This window comes from Sminthopsis crassicaudata, chromosome 4, assembly GCF_048593235.1.
Source record: "Sminthopsis crassicaudata isolate SCR6 chromosome 4, ASM4859323v1, whole genome shotgun sequence".
Taxonomy (NCBI): domain Eukaryota; kingdom Metazoa; phylum Chordata; class Mammalia; order Dasyuromorphia; family Dasyuridae; genus Sminthopsis; species Sminthopsis crassicaudata.
In genome coordinates this window covers 217,088,582-217,106,817 of record NC_133620.1, presented here as the reverse complement: position 1 = coordinate 217,106,817, position 18,236 = coordinate 217,088,582, and positions in this window count along the sequence as shown.

The following is an 18,236-nucleotide window of genomic DNA, read 5'->3' as shown; positions in this document are numbered from 1 at the left end:
TTTTTTGATGTTAAAGTTATCTATAGCAATAAAATCACAGATCTAGTCAATAACTCTTTATATTATAAACCAGAGTAGAGTAAAGGTCACTCCTTTCACAAGACTTGATCTCCTGTATCTCAATCAATTAATTACAGTCATTAAAATATGGAATCAGTATCTGGTAAGCAATAAAAGAATACACTTTGTCTTCTCAACAAGGGTTAAGGCTGAATGTTTTCCTCCACAGAATATCACTTCTCTGTCAAAGGCTTGAAATCTTTCAATGTCATCAGGTTAATTGCTGAAGTGATCAAATTATTCGGTTTTCCTGATGACCTCTGCTACATGTATATATGAAAATAGAATAAATCATGAAATATGGAATTTTTTTCCTCAAATTACTCAATTTTTAATTTAACTATTTTTTTCATGAAATAATCAGAAAGTTTTAATTTATGTATTTTTTCAGGCAGTGGATTGTATCTTTCTGTTTTATACTATAGTTCTTAGATATCCGGATAATTTTCTTTTGATTTCTTGAAATATAATCTTTGGCTTTATTTTTTTAATCTTTGTTTTTTAAGGAAGTCCAATGATTCTTTTTTTAAAATAATAGTTTTTTATTTTAAAAATATATACAAAGATAATTTTCAACATTTACCCTTGTAAAACCTTCTGTTCCTTTTTTTCTTTCCTCCCTTCTCCCTATCCCCGCCTATAGAAAGCAAATAACCTAATATATGGTAAACATGTGCAATTCTTCTATATATATTTCCACAAATATCATGCTACAAAACAAAAATCATATCAAAAGGGAAAAATATAAATAAAACAAAAGCAAGAAAATAACAAATAAGATGAAAATACCATGATGTAATCCACATTTAATCCCCATACTCCTTTTTCTGGATGCAGATACCTCTTTCCAACACAAGTCTATTGTAACTGGCCTGAAGCATCACCTTTTTGAAAAGAACCAACATATCACAATTGGTCATCATATAATCTTGTTTTGCTATTTACAAACTATTCTCCTGGTTCTACTCATTTCACTTAGCATCAATTCATATAAGTCTCTTCAGGACTCTCTGAAATCATTCTGGATATCAGTTTTTTATAGAACAATAATATTCTATAACATTCATATGCCATAACTCATTCACCTATTCCCCAACTTATGGGCATTTACTCAGTTTCCAGTGCTTTGCAACAAGAAAAAGGACTGTGACAAATATGTTTGCACACGTGGGTGCTTTCTTCTTTTTTATGATCTCTTAGAATGCAGACCTAAGGGAGACACTGCTGTATCAAAGGGTATGCACAGTTTGATAACTCTTTGAGCATAATTCCAAATTGCTTTCCAGAATGGCTGGATCAGTTTACAAATCTACCAACAATGTATTAGTATCCCAGTTTTCCCACATGCCCTGCAACATTCATCATTAACTTTTTCCAATCTGAGAGATGTATCACGATATTTCAGAGGTATCTTAATTAGCATTTCTCTGGCCAAAATATTTTAGAGCTTTTTTTTCATATGATTAGAAATGGTTTTAATTTCTTCATCTGAAAATTGTCTATTCATATCCTTTGGCCATTTATCAATTGTAGAATTGCTTGAATTCTTATATCTTTGAGTCAATTCTCTAATTTTTTAGAAATTAGTCTCTTATCATAACCTTTGGGTATAAAATTTGTCCCAGTTTATTGATTTCCTTCTAATTTTGTCTGCATTGGTTTTGTTTGTACTAAAACTTTTTAAATGTAATTTAAGTAAAATTATCCATTTTGCATTTCATTATGTTATTCTTTGGCAATAGATTCCTTCCTTCTTCTTAGATCTGAGGGATAGACTACCCTTTGTTCTCCTAATTTGCTTATACTATCATGTTTTATGTCTAACTCATTAACCCAATTCTGGGTTGTTTTATCCAATCATTCTTAAGATTAGCTTATTTAATTTACAAACAATTGTTTTGTCTATTTTCCCCTGGCCCTTTAATACATACAATTCTATTGCATCATGATCCGAAAAATACATTTGCTATTTCTTCCTTTCTTCATTTGATTTTGAGGTTTTCATGTCCTAATACATGGTCAATTTTTTTTGGGGGGGTTCCATGTACCACTGAGAAAAAAGCATATTCATTTCTGTCTCTTCAATTTTCTCCAAAGGTCTATATATAAAATTCTATTTACCTTCTTAACTTCTTTTTTGTTAATTTTGTGGTTCAACTTATCTAGCTCTAATAGAGTAAGGTTGAGATCCCCTACTAGTACAGTTTTACTATGTATTTCTTCTTGAAGCTCTCTTAATTTCTGCTCTAAGAATTTGGATGTTATACCACTTGATGCATATATGTTAAGTATTGTTGTTGATTATCTATGGTACTTTTTTTTTTTTTAACAAAGTGTAGTTTCTTTCCTCCTCTATTTTGATTAGATTTATTTTTTATTTTGCTTTGATCAGAGATCAGAATTGCTACCGCTGATTTTTTTTTTACTTTAGCTGAAGTATAATACGTTCTGCATAATAGATAATTTACCTTTATTCTGCATGTATCACTCTGCTTTACATGTGTTTCTCTTACATGTGTGTCTTTTAATTCAGTCTCCTCTCTGCTTCTGTTTTATGAGAGAGTTCATCCCATTCACATTTAAATTTAAGATTACTAACTCTGTATTTTTCATCATCTTATTTTCCCCATGTTATAGTTTTTCTTTCTCCTCTTTCCCTCTTCATCCATGTTTTGCTTCTGACTACCATGTCCCTCAATCTGCCCTCCCTTTTTACAATCCCTCCTCTTTTTCTATTCCTTTCTCTTCCACTTCTGTTCTTCCTTCTTTGAGCCTCCTCCTTTCCTTTCCCATTTCCCTTCCTACTTCCCTATAGGGTGAGATAAATTTCTGTATCATACTAAATATGTCTGATATTCCCTCTTTGAGTCAAATCTGATGAGATAAAAATTCACACAATGCTCATTTCCCTCCCTTCTTTCCCTCAACTACAACAGGACTTTTTTGTCTCTTCATGTCATATAATATACCCTATTTTACCTCCCCTTTCTTCTTCTTCTGCTGATACAATCCTGTTTATATCCTTGCTTTCTTTTATCATTACAATAATGTCAAATTATAACTTCATCCTTTAAGTATACCCCTAACATAGATAACAGTACTCAAGAGTTGAGGATATAAACATTTTAATGTTTAAAAATATTTCTCTCCTTCCTTGTTTTTTTTTTTTTTTTTTCCTTCTGCTTCTCTTGAGTTTTGTATTTGAATAATAAATTTTCTGTTCAGATCTAGGCTTTTTATTTTTTTTTTTATTTTTTTTTTTAATAAAAAACCCTCACTTCATTGAATGTCTATCTTTTCCCTAAAAAAAAAAATAATGCTTAGTTTTCCTGAGAAGTTGATTCTTTGCTTCACTCCAAACTCCTTTGCCTTCTGGAATGTCATATTCCAAATCCTTCGATCCTTTGAAGTGAAAGCTGCTAGAACCTGGATAATCCTGATTGTAGCTTCTCAATATTTGAATTGCTTTTTTCTGATTGCTTGCAGTATTTTCTCTTTGATCTGATAATTCTGGAATTTTGCTATAATATGCCTTGGAGTTTTTATTTTGGAACCTCTTTCAGGAAGTCATTGGTGGATTCTTTCAAAGACTGTTTAATCCTGTTTCTAAGATATTCTAGAATTCTTGATAATTTCTTGAAAGCTGTTGTCTACACTCTTTTTAAATTTAATTTTTTAAATTTTTAAATAATTGTTTTCATGTAGTCCAAAATTTTTTTAGATTATCTCTGCTGGATCTGTTTTCAAGGTCAATTGTTTTATGATTAATTATTTACATTTTCTTCTATTTTGCATTTTTGGGGATTTTGTTTGACTGATTATATCTCACTGAGTTACTCATTTTCATCTGTTCAATTGTAATTTTTAGTGAATTATTTTCTTCAGTTACCTTTTTTACCTCCTTTTGAGCTTGGCCAATTGAATATTTAAATGAGTGGTTTGTTTTGTTCATTGGATTTTTCCCCATTTCACCATTTTTTTTAGGGATTTGTTCTCTTTTTTCCATTTCACTAATTCTGTTTTCTTTTTCCATCTTGCCAACTCTATTTTTAAGGATTGGCTTTCTTCTGACAATTTTTAGATTTCCTTTTCCAAACTCCTGCAAAACTTTTGTTTCCTTTCACAATTTTTCTTCTAGTCCTTTAAAAAGATGCATCTGAGACTTCATCTGGAGACATTTTGCCTTTAGCATCTTCATGGTTTGAGATCTGTTCTTCCCTGGCTCCTTAATAGCTGTCCATTATCAGAGCTCTTTTTGCATTTTTTGCTCATTATTAAAAGTTGAATTCTGCTGTTATGACAAATCCTAAGCTTCCTCTACAGGTGATATCTGGGATCATTGCTGCTAGCTTCTTTGCACTGCTGGGTAGGCGTGAACAAGCCCCACTTCTCATACTGGGGTTCAGAAGCTCACTATTTGGTTTCTGTATTTGTGTTGGAAATCTCAGAGCTACTCTGTTGATCCCCTGTCTTCTGTAACAGGACACAGTAGCCAACACTGCTGTATTTTGGCAAAGATCCTCCCATTAAATTCTCCACTCTGGGCCTCCCTGTGCTGTGCCTTTGTTGAGCCAAGTCCCTTTCCCCCATCCCCACCCCTTGCCTGATTGAGATAAACCTTTCCAGAAGTTCTTCTAAAAATGTATCCCACTATAAATTTTGTTACACTCCAAACATTTATGGGTTCTGTCACTCTAAAACCTGTTCAGGTTTTATGTTGTGTTGACTTTGAGGGAAGCCTGGAAGAGCTTAGGCAAAGACCTGTCTACTCTTCACCATTTTGACTCCATCAAATCTAAAGATTCTTACATTATCTCTTCTTGATCTTTTTTTTTCAGGCTTATTATTTGGAATATGTAATATGTCTTCCTTTATTTTTTTTCAAAATTTTGATTTGGAGCTAATACTATTTGATACTTCAGGGAGTGACTAATTTCTATTTGATTTATTTTCATTTTTATGGAGTCAATTACTTATAGAATGATTGCCAAATTCTTTTCTAAATCACTTATTTTTCTTCTGATTCTTTTCTCTATTAATTCCTATATGTTTTTAATTTTTTCTATCACTATTAATTTGCACCAGTATTCTTACCTCCAGAGTTCCATGTTATATAACAAATAGCAATTTTTATGAGATGGAGAAACTATAACTGAGAAATACATAGAAAAATCCAGAATTATATGTAGTGAAAAACACTTGTAGGTTGTGGACAGAGATCTTTAAAGCAATTATCAGAGTACAGACTGATATAAAGAGTCGCACCAGGAAAGGTAGAGAAAACTTTTTTTTTTCTTTTTTTTTCCCCAAATAAAAAAGATTTATCAAATATAAAATGTGGGCAATCTGAAGAGAAATGCCACCTTTATATGATTTTTTTTTTTAAATTTTGAACCTTAAGTATTGAGAAAGGTATACACTTAGGTATCTACTTAGGAGAAATTTTGCAATAATCTTAAATCAATAAAAATTAATTTGTGGGAAGAGAGACGAGAGAGACAGAGAGGAATAGAGAAACAGAGACAAAGACAGAGAGAGACAGACAGATGGACGGATGGACAGACGGACAAAGACAGAGAGGAAAGAGAGACAGAGAGAGAGAGACAGAGAGGGAAAAGAGAGAGAGAGGGAAAAGAGAGAGAGAAGGAAAGAGAGAGAGAAAGAGAGAGAGAAACAGATAAAGAGACAGAGAGAGGGAGAGAGAGAGTCTCATTTTCAATTTGGTTCAAGTAGGAGTAGCATATTTAGAGCAAGAAAATCTGAGGTTGAATCTCACTTATAATAAGTACTACCTATAAGATCTTGTAAAATTTATATCATTCATTTTTCTGGAGCTTAGTTTCCTCTTTAATATAAATGAGGAGGTTAGTGTAGATGATCTCTGAAGTTCTATTCATCTTTAAATCGATGAAACTATAATATTAATGGTAGAAGTCAGACCAAAGCAATCAGAAAAGGAGTATAAATAGACAAAATGAATGTGACTTTACTAAGAGAATACTATATAAAAATTGGGGGGGGGCAGTAAGAAATGCACTAGGTAGAATGGGGTCAATTATTTCTTTAAAAAGAAGTAGAAAAGACCTTTTACACTGCAGAGGTAAAAGGGTGAATGGGGGTCAACACTTGAACCTTATTATCACTAGAACTGGCTCAAAAAAAGGATGTAGAAATATTAGGACATCAATGTAATATTAGTGGAATTCTGAACTTGTAAAACCACTCTAGAGAATAATTGGAATCATGCCCATAGAACTATAAAACTGTTTATACCTTTTGATCCAACAATATCATTATTTTATCAGTACCTTAAAGAGATCAAAGAAAAGAGAAATGGAACTCTTTGTACAAAATCATTTATAACCATATTTTTTGTGGTGGCAAAGAATTGGAAATCAAGGGGATGTCTATTAATTGGAGAATGTATATAAGTGTATATAATTGGTATGTAATTGTGATAGAATAACACTGTTCTTTAAGAAATGCTCAGCAGAATGATTTAATAAAAACCTGAAAAGACTTAACAAGGACAGTTCCAAAATGAAGTGAAAAGAACCAGGAGAAAATTTTACACACAAACAAAAATATTGTAAGATGATTAACCATAAAAGGCAGCAATTCTGATCAAGATAAGGATCCAAAAGAACAAAACTTCTGTTCCCAAGATAGTGTAATGAAGCAAGAACTTCTGGACCCCTCACAAATTCTCTTTCAAACAACTTTGAAAATCACCTCAGAATCAATTTAGGAATGGAAAAACAAAACAAAACAAAACAAAAAAAAAAAAAAAAAAAAAAAAAAAAAAAAAAAAAACCTTATCAAATCATCAGGAAAAGTCTGTCTCACTAGAGTGGTAGAAGAGCAACAAGTAGTATGTAAACAAATAATATGGCTGGTGCCCCCTGTCCCCTTTTGTGAGAAGGAAAGGGTGAAAGATGAGGGAAGGAGAAATATAAACATAGGGAAAATAGAATGGAGATAAATACACTGTTATTACAATAAATATAAATGTGAATGCAATGAACTGACCTACAAAATAGAAGTAGATACTAGAATGGAATTAAAATTGGAATCCTGCCATGTGCTGTTTATGAAAACAAACAAACAAACAAAATACAGAGAGTAAAGATAAAGGGTTACTGAGAAACTATTTTGCTTCAGCTGAGGTAATAAAAATAATAAAAAGCAGGTGGAGTAATAGTCAAAGCAAAAGTAAAGATAGATCTAATTAAAAGAGATAAGGAAGAAGAGTATATCATGCTAAAATTATCATAAGTATGAAGTAATGTCAATAATAATAATAATAATATATGTACCAAATAGTGTAACATTTAAATTGTTAAAGAAATTAAATGAATTGCAGGAGAAAATAGACAATAATACTATACTAATGGAGGAACATAAACTTTCTCTTTTTAGAACTAGATAAATTCAAAGAAAAAATAAACAAGAAGTTCAGGAAATGAACAGAATACTAGACAATTTAAATGTGATAAATCTCTGAAGAAAACTTAATGGAAATAGAAAAAATATATCTTTTTCTTGTAGCACATGGCACTTCCATGTATTAGGATGTAAAAACCTTACAACCAAATGCAGAAAAGCATAAATATTATACACATCCTTTTCAGATCATAATATAACAAAAATTATATTCAAGAAAGGACATTGAAAAGATAGATTATCAATTTGAAACTAAATAAGCTAATCTTAAAGAACATGTGAGTCAAAGAACAAATTATAGAAACAACTTAAAGAGAATGACAACAGAGAGATAACTAAAATATAGCCAAAGAAATACTTATATCAATAAAATAAAGAAAAGACAGATCAATGACTTGGACATGCAAGTGAAACTACTAGGGAAAAATAATTTTAAAATCCCCAATTAAATTTTCACCAACATGAAACTCCTGAAAAATCAAAGGAGAAATTAATAAAAAGTAAGAAAACCATTAAATTGATAAATAATAATAGGAGCTATAGTTTTATAGATAAACCATTAGTTAATCAAAAAATAAAAAAGGTAAATTCAACACTAATAAAGATAAAATTAAAACAATTTATAAAAGCTATTTTGCCCAATTATATGCCAATAAATCTGGCAATCTAAGTGAAATGGATGAATATTTACAAAAAATATAAATTGTTCAGATTAACAGAAAATAAAATAAAATACTTATATAACTATATCTTAGAGAAAGAAATTGAATAAGCCATCTATCTATTAACTCTCTAAGGAAAAAGTCCTCAGAACCATATTAATTCACAACTGAATTCTTTCAAATGCATAAAGAATAATTAATCTCAATACTACATAAACTATTTGGGAAAATAGGGAAAGAAAAGAGTCGTAAGAAATTTCATTTAGAAACAAATATGTTATTATCTAAAGCAGAAAAAGTAAAAACAGAGAAAGAAAACTATAGACCAGTTTAGTTAATGAATATAGATGCAATAACATTTTTACAACTATATATATATATATATATATATAAAACAATATATAGTATAACTAGGTGGGATTTATATAAGGATTACAGGGCTGGTTCAATAACATAAGGGGTAATCAGGAAAGAAAAATCATAAGGGACTTTAGTTTTAATCTGTTTACATTGTATCCTCTGCATTCTTTAAAGAATGATACTTGTAATTCATAAGAACTTTCTTATTATTAGGGCAGTTACAAAGAGTTATGTATAGTCAGAGGGTAAAAGTACGAGTTATATATGAAGAGATAATATCTATATCTATATCGATCTATCCATATACATATTATATATATATATATATATATGTATATATATATGTATATATATACATATATATATATATATATATATATATATATATATATATATATACACATGAAGGGGTTATAGAGGAATGTAATGGGTGAAAGGAAAGAGAGAAATGAAAAAGTCTAAATTATTTGGCATAAAAGAGGCAAGAAAAAGTCTTTACAGTGGAGGAGAAATGGAGGAAGAGTGAAGTGAACCTTATTCTCATCAAAATTGACTTAAAGAGGGAATAGCATACAGACTCAATTAGGCATAGAAACTTATCTTACCTTGAAAGAAAGTGGGAGGGGTAGAGGATATGAAAAGGAGGGAGGGTGATAGAAAAGAGGGCATATTGGACTAGGGGGTAGTCAGAAGAAAAACATTTTTGAGGAGTGACAAGGTAAAAGGACAGAAAGAATAGAATAGATGAGTGGGAAATATATTCCATTTAATTGTGATAAATATTTTGAAGCAAGTTTCTCTGATAAGGCCTTATTTCTCAAAAATAGAGGGAACTGAGTCATATTTATTAAAAATAAAAAATAAAAACCATTCTCCAATTGATAAATGATCGAAAGATATGGACAGTATTCAGATAAAGTAATCAAACTATTAAATGAAAAAAAATTGATTGGAGAAATGCCAATTTAAACAATTCTGTGGTACTACTTCCTACATATTAGATTTATTAATAGTCCAGAAAAAAGAAGTAACAATTGTTGAAAGGAATGAAAAAATGAAAACATTAATGAATTGTTGGTGAAATTGTGAACTCATTAAAACGTTCTGTAGAGCAATTTGGAACTATGACTATAAAACTACCCTTACCCTTTGACTTAACAATAGCACTAATAGGCAAGTATCCCAACAGAGATTTTTTTAACTTTTCTATATTATTTATTTAAAAACAGAATAAGGAAAAGAAAAACAGAAAAGGAATACAAAACAAAGCAAAACAAATCAAAACAAAACACCAGAACATCAGAGAGGATTCAAACTTTATAAAAATGAATTACCAGTTCAAGAAATTATATATACATATATATGAAAAAGAAATTATATTCATGAATAACTTCTTTTTCTCCCCTTTCATTTCCTTCACCTTCTTCCAGCAGGCTATGTTTAAGAAAAGATATGTTTGTGTATACACAAACACAAACACACACACACACACACACACACACACACTCACACCCCTTTTCTATGCCTGCTGGCTCTTTGCTTTAATTCTGCTCCCCAACTTACCTTAATAGGAAGGTAACTTACCTTGCTATTACTTAACCTCCTCCTACCCATGCATCCCTCCCTTTTTTCCCACACCCTTTGCTTCCCCTCTACCCATCCCTCCTTCCCTATTCCCCAAAAGATATATATATATATATATATATATATATATATATATATATATATTAAAGAAAAGGAAAAAGACATATATGTACAAAAATATTCAAAGCAGCTTATATTTTTCCCTCAGGGAAAAGAATTTGAAACTGAAAATATGCTCATCAACTGGGGAATGGCTGAATAAATTGTGGTATGTGATTATGATGGAATAGTATTGTGCTATGAGAAATGATAAGCAGGTTCCTCTCAAAAAACCTGGAAAGTGTGACATGAGCTCATACAAAGTCAAGTGTATCATGTACAAAGTACAAGCAATAATATATGATGATCAGCTGTGAATGACTTTGCTATTCTCATCAACAATGATCAAAGACAACTCTGAAAGACTTATAATGAAAAATGCAATCCAAACCTAAAGAAAGAACTGATGGTGTCTGGATAGAGATTAAAATGTATTGAAGCATATCTTTCTCTTTTTTTAACTGTATTTTTCTTGAGGTTTTTCCTTTTCTTTTTCTTTTTTTATGTTGGGGGGAGGAAGTTGGAGATCTATCTTTTTTTCACAACATATTTTTAAGATGTAACTTTTATTATTTTTATTTATTATTATTATTATTATTATTATTATTATTATTATTATAGCTTTTTTTATTGACAAAACATATGCATGGGTAATTTTTCAACATTGACCCTTGTAAACACTTCTGTTCCAACTTTTCCCCTCCTTCCCTCCATCCCCTCCCCTAGACAGCAGGCAGTCCCGTACAAGTTAAACATGCTAAAATATATGTTAAATACAATATATGTGTAAATATTTATATAGTTCTGTTCTTGCAAAAGAAAAATCTGATTTAGAAAGGTAAAAATAACCTGGGAAGAAAAGCAAAAATGCAAGCAAACAACAACAAAAAGAGTATAAATGCTATGTTGTGGTCCACACTGATTTCCCAGTATTCTTTTACTGGGTGTAACTGGTTCTGTTCATCACTGATCAATTAAAACTGAATTGGATCCTCTCATTGCCGAAGATAGCCACTTCCATAAAAATTGATCCTCATATAGTATTGTTGTTGAAGTATATAATGATCTCCTAGTTCTGCTCATTTCACTCAGAATCAGTTCATGTAGGTATCTCCAAGTTCTCTGTATTCATCCTGCTGATCATTTCTTACAAAACAATAATATTCATAACATTCATATACCATAATTTACTCAGCCATTCTCCAATTGATGGGAATCCATTCAATTCTCAGTTTCTAGCCACTATGAAAAGGGCTGCCACAAACATTTTTGCACATACAGGTCCCTTTCTCTTCTTTAATATCTCTTTGGGATATAAATACAGTAGCAATACTGCTGGATCAAAAGGTATGCACAGTTTGATAACTTTTTGAGTATAGTTATAAATTGCTTTCCAGAATGGTTGGATCTGTTCACAACTCCACCAACAATGCATCAGTGTCCTGGTTTTCCCACATTCCCTCCAATGTTCCTCATGATCTTTTCCTGTCATCTTAGCCAATCTGACAGGTATCACAATGCGGAGACATGATTAGGACCCTGGGTACCTTAGAATCAGCCGGACTCAGGATAAGCAAAAGTCTTTATTCTTGGTCTTTAGCCGTAGAAGTGAAGAGAGTGGAAGAGTAGGATCTCTGCGATTTCACCGGTTGTCTCTTTTGCAGAAATGGCCCTGGCTAGTCTCACTGCACCTCCTAGTCCCTCCCACAATTCTCTGTATACACCAAACAATTGGGCCAGTACAGGATAGTAGGAAAGGCCATTTTCCAAGCATATTTTTTAGAGTATAGTCCAGTCAGTAATTAGCCTCAAGTGCTCCATTGTCTTACCCCAGTGCATTGACTCAAGTGTTTCATCACTTTACATCACAACATAACTTTTATGGAAATGTTTTGCATAACTTCACTTGAACTTTCTCAATGAGGTGGTGGAGAGGAAAGAAAATTATATGGAATTCAAAGTTTAAAACATGTTTAAAATTATTTTATATGTAATTTGGGAAAATAAAATAATAATAATAATAATCAATTTTTAAAATAAGCAGTAAGCAAAATTATTTCAGAGAAAATCTGGAAAGACTTACATGAATTGACACAAAGTGAAGTGAATAGAATCAGGAGAACACTGTACACAAAAAACAGTACAGCACAGTAATACATATCATATTGCTTGCTTTCTCAGAAAGGGGTGGGTAAAGGAAGGAAGGGATAGAATTTAGAACTAAATTTGTTTTTTAAAACCATAAATGCTAATAAAAATATTTAAATAATATTGTTAAAATTATTAAATGATTAAATAATTAAAAGTAAAATATTTATTCGTAAAGTAAACCATTTTTAAAAGACATTGATTCAAGACAATTTCAAAGAACCTGTGAAGAATAATGCTATTCACCTCCAGAGAGAGAAATGAGATCTCTGAATACAAATTGAAGTATATTTTTATCATTTTATTTTGTTTACATATTTTCCCAACATGGCTAATATGGACATATGCTTTGCATGACTTCATATATATAATTAATACCAAAATTCTTTCTATCTCAGGGAGAACAGAGAGTAGAAATGGACAGAGATGATTTGGAACTCAAAATTTTTGTTGAAATATGTAACTAGATGAAATAATTTTAAAAGATAAAAACAAAATTGATTCTTGAGTAATAACTTAAAAGGTTGTGGATGAGGAATGTATGTTTTTGGAGGTTGGATCACAATGATGAGTCCCAAATATTATTTTATTTATTTCCTATATCTTAGAGCAGTATGTATTTTTCATATTTTTAGAATTCAGAAACCAACAGGCTTTCAGATTAAATAAAGTTTGGGAAATTCTGGACTCACCGGAGAAGAATATGTACATTTCTTTAGTAGTCAGTTAATTAAAATAGCATCTTGTAAGCTTGCAGAAAGAAGGGAATAGAATTTGAACTGTATACTGACTGGTGTTGCCTCTGCAGTACCTCTAGTGTTAATTGGGCAACTGCCTTATTCATATTAAGCTTTATTCATCCATTAGCACTTGGTAGCATTAAATGCCTACATATTTAAAACAGATTTATCCTGCATCTGCAATCACATAGGCCAACCCTGTCATTTTACCAATAAAAAAACTAAGACCAGGACTATATTCTCAAAGTTATATTGGTAATAGCTAGGAGACTTGAGATAATTCTTATGTTTCATAAGTGTGCCTCCTCCATTCCACCACATCAAGGGAAGGAGATCGCATGCCAGTCTTAATGCAGTTTTCTAAAAGACAGCATATATTTTGTAAAATGTTAAAGAAAAATTAGAATGTCCCATCTACTTAAATGCCATAGTAACAACTCAGCAGCTGCACAATAAAAATAACTATATTGCAAATTATCTTTCTTCATGGGAAAAAATGATTTTAAAAATCCAGTCTTTTCAGTATCACTTTCTACATAACTATAACAAGGCAAATTAGACATTTGATTTCAGAACATAAAATAATAGTTTTTCTAAACCTATGAACACCAAGCAACCTTTAATACTTCCCTGGTTTTCTTCGTATCACACTACTCCCTCTTCACAGCAATATACCCAATGTTAAGGAGTTGCAAGGTGGCTCAGATTAGAACCATTCTGCCATAAATGATTTGCACAATTACAAGGGATCACATTTGGCAACCTTTCTGTTCTAAAGTAGAATTGAAGAACTTCACTTTCTGTTCTTCAATTATATTGTTTGAAAGGACAAATTGCAACACTTTTTTTGTAAAATATTTCCTAATATTAGCCAGAAAAACTATCCTTAACATTTATCCAGGCAACATATGATTTGGAAACACCCCTCATAAAAAGGGAACTACAGTTAGTACTTCCCTCTCTATGGCTCCCTTACTTTACCCATGTTACTCTGTCCTATAAAACTGAGTGTTATAGGAGTCATTGTGGAGAAAAAATACTTTAAAATATCAGAAATTTTATTTGGTTATAAGTAAAAGAAGAGAGATAAACTGGAGCCCAAAGGGCAATTGGTAGTCTTTAGTAACACAGGACAAACCAAACAACAAATTTAGTCAGTAACAGTAAAAGGGAAGGATCATGAAGTTAATTGTCGCTGATCCAAAAATCTTCTCTTTTAGTATCTTAAAATCCTAGCATTTAGTGACCTTTTTGTTTAATAAATACCCTTGTTTCTTATGTAAATATAAGAGTAAATGTTAACATATATGTAGACAGACACAGAGGAGATCTTCTCTGTCTCTATCTCTGTTTGTCTCTATCTCTCTCTGTCTCTGTCTCTCTGTCTTTCTGTCACTCTGTCTCTTTTTCACACACAGACACACACACACACACACAGACACACACACACACACACACACACACACACACCCCTTGTGTGAATATTAAGTCTTATTCATCCATTAACACTCGTTTCTTGAATCAGCTTTACAGAATGATAAGAATCTCAAAGTTGGAAGGAATCTCAATAACCTATATTCAGAAGAAATCTTCAATATAAGCAGAGATGACAAATAGTTGCCCAGCTTCTTTTTAAAGACCTCCAGCAGTAAAGAACTCACCATTTTACAACTTCTATCAGTTACTCTTTTTGTCATGATAACCCTCCTAAAATCTAATACTTAATGTGCAACAAGAAAATGGTATTTACACAATATATTGTATCTAGGTTATATTGTAACACATGTAAAATATATGGGATTGCCTGTCATCAAGGGGAGGGAGTGGAGGGAGGGAGGGAGGGGATAATTTGGAAAAGTGAATACAAGGGATAATGTTATTTTAAAAATTACTCATGCATATATAATGTCAAAAAAATTTATAAATAAAATTTAAAAAAATGATAACCCTCCTAAAAGAAGACCTCTGTTTTCTTTTTATCCCAGTGTCAAAATCCCCATCTACTTTCAACACTCTTTATATGCTATGGATTCTAGGTACTTCCTCATCCAGATTGACCTCCACTTTATACTTTGTAGCTTATTAATACTTTTCATAAACTATAGTGCAAAATATAGAACTAAACAAAATTCTGGGAATGTGAACAGAATATAACAGATCTCTTCTATATCAATGGAAGAGCATAGTTAGTGCTTCACAAATAGTTTCTCATTAGATACTCATTACAACTCTTGAGAAGTTAGTGCTATTATCATCCCCATTTTACAATTGAGGAAATTGAAGCAAACAGAACAATTCATTGTCCCCTGAGGTTAGATTGAAACTCAAATCTTCCTGATTTTCAGACCAGCACTCTTTGCCTTTTGCCATTTAATTTCTAAGAAATTAAGGTGTAAGGTCATATTAATTTGGGGGTAATATTTTGTTTTGCTTTGTTTTAGTTTTGGGTCCTTCAACACATTACTAAAATGCTATGCTAATAGTTCAGTAAAACCATACAGTTTTCCTCAAATAGCAGTCTAATAATGCCTACCCAATGCAGTATTCATGAAAATAACTTTTGAACACAATAGCAAAACTTAGAGACTAATCAATATTAATTTTATTATTTATATGAAAAAAGTATTTGAATTGCAAAAGACAACCAACAGATGATATTTTGCAATATAACATCTGTATTAGTTAAATAATTGATATGTAGGCATATGCATACATAAGAATATACACATATAATTTGTATAGATAGGTATAAATAAATTTATGTTTTAATCATAAGAAAACGATAGCATTTTAAAGTCCAAGTTATATTATAGCTTATACTTCCTTTTTATGATTTAATATTTTTATTTTCCTTGTTTACATGTAAGAATAATTTTAACATTTTAAAAATATTTTAAATGAGTAATTCTTCCCTCCACTCACAATTTTTTTTCATTGAGAAGGCAAGCAATTTGATATAGGTAATATATGTGTAGTTTTGCAAAACATATTTCCACATAATTTATGTTGTGGAAAAAAAAAAACAGGAAAGAATTCTGGGAAGATGGCAGAGTGGATCACAAAATTCCAATTCATCAGATTTCCCAAAAAAACCAAGATAATATTACTCTTTTTAACTAACATAGAATTAAAAATAAATAAGAGTTGGGGCAAAACAGTATCCCTCCTGAGACAATCCAGAATAGATCTGAAGAAAGATATTAGGTTAAACTTTGGGCTTACTCCAATGAAAACAATAAACAATAAACTCTCGTACTAGATGGAGTGGAAAGAGTCTCAATCCAAGCCACGGGAACCTTTGATTCCCAGTGTGCAGACTGACCTAAGTCAGAGAAGATTGAGGGAATCTTTCCTCATAAGGAATGCCAGGCCTAGCTGTGCTCCTAAGTCAATGCTTTAAAGTTTAAAGGAACCAGCACCTTCTTGGTGAGTGCAGAAGCAATGAGATAGGGATGCTGCTGATTTCAGGCACTTATAGAACCATGGAGTTCTTAGTTTGAGGTTCCAGGCTAGAGGGGAGAATTGAAAGAGGACCTCAGGCCAGAGATCCCAGTCCTCTCCCCTCCCCTGCAGGATTAGAAATAATTACACTAACAAGCTCTCATTAAAATAATAATAATGATAATAATGATGATGATGATAATAATAATAATAAGAAGAAGAAGAAGAAGAAAAGAAGAAGAAGAAGAAGAAGAAGAAAGAAGAAGAAGAAGAAGAAGAAGAAGAAGAAGAAGAAGAAGAAGAAGAAGAAGAAGAAGAAGAAGAAGAAGAAGAAGAAGAAGGCTATAAGGAAGAGCAGACAATCTTCAGGGGAGGAAACTGAAACAAAAAAGCCTCTCCTACCACAAAAGGATAACATCATCAGCCCAAAATTAATTTATAGAACTTAAAAAAGACTTTAAAAATTAAATGAGAGAGATTAAAAAATAAATTTTAAAAAATACAAGAAAAATAAGAAGATATGAAACAAAGTCAATCAATTAGAAAATAGATTTGGAATCTTATGGAAGAAAATAATTCCTTGAAAGCAGAATTGGGAAAGGGAAAGCCAGCAAAATTATGAGATCAAAAAATAATAAAACAAAATGTAAAGAATGAAAAAAAACAAGACAATGCAAGGCATTTCATAAGAAAAACAATAGATCTGTAGAAGAGATCAGGAAGAAAAAACATAAGAATAAATGAACTCTGACAATAAAAGGATCTCTATCATTTTACAAGAAGAAAATTGTCCTGAATTGATAGACTAAAAAGGAAAAGAGAAATAGAAAAATTTTACCAATCTCCATCTGCAGAGATCATATGAAAAAGTCCTATATCAACATCATAGGTAAATTCCAGACAAAACAATTCACATATAACAGACCTAAAATTAGAATCACACCAGACCTAACAATGGCTACATTAAAAGAGCACAAATCTTGGAAAACTATAGATCAAAGTGTAAAAGAACTTGGATTTTGGCCAAAAATATCAAACTTTGGAAAATGAAATATAATCTTGAATGGAAAAAATGACATTCAATGAATTTGTCAGATTTCTTGCACTAAAACCTGAATTTAATAGAAATTTTAATAGAAAATTTAACATATGAGATTCAAGATAAATATCAGGTAAACATCAAAGATTAATTTCAAGGAACTAAATAAAGGCAAACTGTTCATGTGTTATACATGGAAATATAAGCCATATGTTTAATATTGTCATTAGTAAATGGGTAATTTGAAAGAAAGATTGAGATAGAGCTGAGCATGATATAATTCTAAGTAGCAAAATCATGTAGGAAAAAGTTAAAAAAAATAGATTATACAAAGTGAGTGCAAGAGCAAGAATTGACACAGAGAAATTAGAGAGGGAAGGAGCCTAGTAGTTTTGGAATGGATGAAGGATGGAACAATATATACATACATACATACAATCATACATATGTGTGTGTCTTTGTGTATCCAGAAGAGTATAAATAAGAAATAAGAAGGAAAGGGGATAAGATAAGGCAGATTGTAGAAGGGAATGTAGATTAATGGAAATAAAATAATGTATATAGATTGATAGAAATGGGAGAAAAAGGGAGAAAAAGGGCAAAAAGAAAGGGTTGGAGGAGAGGATAAAGGAGGAATCCTTGGGGCAAGGAATTAGGTTA